The sequence below is a fragment of the Microtus pennsylvanicus genome, chromosome 1 (genome assembly GCF_037038515.1).
Source record: "Microtus pennsylvanicus isolate mMicPen1 chromosome 1, mMicPen1.hap1, whole genome shotgun sequence".
In the NCBI taxonomy this organism is placed as follows: domain Eukaryota; kingdom Metazoa; phylum Chordata; class Mammalia; order Rodentia; family Cricetidae; genus Microtus; species Microtus pennsylvanicus.
In genome coordinates, this window is record NC_134579.1 from 184,788,110 (window position 1) to 184,789,159 (window position 1,050).

The 1,050-nt window shown below is 44.7% G+C and overlaps 1 non-coding gene across 1 annotated transcript; it reads left to right on the forward strand.

Moving 5' to 3' along the window:
• Positions 1–656: 656 nt before the first annotated feature.
• On the forward strand, positions 657–763 carry LOC142842761 (U6 spliceosomal RNA). Its single transcript, XR_012909441.1, has one exon. It is a non-coding gene; the product is annotated as a U6 spliceosomal RNA (small nuclear RNA).
• The last annotated feature ends 287 nt before the right edge of the window (positions 764–1,050 follow it).

Consider the following 1,050-nt stretch of genomic DNA (forward strand, 5'->3'; position numbering starts at 1 on the left):
AGGAGTTCCTACCCCCAGTAACCTTTAACTTACCCGCCCACTTGGGCATGGCCTCTTATATTCTTTATTCCCATATAAAGCGCATGTCAGGTATCTCTTCCACCTGCGGGTTTCGATTTCTGTTCCCTGATCCAGCAGAGGATTGTGATCTGTGAGTCAACCTCTAAATAAATAACCCTCTATTATACTCAATTCTGAGCAAGTGTGAGATTTCTTTTAAGCATCCTTCTTGGGTCTTTTTAACTTTTCTTATTCGAAATATCTTTCTATTCTTTCTACTCCATGTTGGCTGGGTGGTTGGCCCAGGGCATACTCCTCTCCTCCTTATCTCACCCCTCCCTTTTTCTGCTATTTATTCTCTCTTCCCACCAAGTCCTCCTATTTCTCTCTCCTGTCTAGTTATTGGCCATTCAGCTTTTTATTATACCAATCGGGTGTTTCAGACAGCCAGAGTAACACAGCTTTAGGGAGTTAAACAGATGCAACATCAAAGAATGCAATACATATTTGCATCATTAAATATTCCACAGCATAAATGAATGTAGCACATCTTAAAATAATATCCCACAACATTGGTGGAGCTTTGAACCCAGACATGGAGCACCTGAAGCTGAAGCTGTGTATCCTTGGTACTTCTGCTTGAAAATAGCCAGCTGGTGCTCACTTCGGCAGCACATATACTAGAATTGGAATGTTCCAGAGAAGATTAGCATGGCCCCTGAGCGAGGATGACATGCAAATTCGTGAAGCCTGCCATATATATATTTGACTGTTGTTTGGCTGGGGCAAATTGCAGGGCCACTAGCAGCGGAACCAGGATTACCCCTACTGCTTGTACTGGCTTTTTGGAACCCATTCTTTTTGGAGGGATACCTTGCTTAGCCTAGATATAGGATGGAGGGCCTTGGTCCTTCCTCAAAGCAATGTGCTAGACTTACTAACTCCCAATGGGAAGCTTTACCCTCTCCGAGGAGAGGATGGGGGGCTGGGAGGAAGAGGTTGAGGGAGTGGGAGGAGGAGACGGAGTGGGAACTGGAATTGGTATGTAAA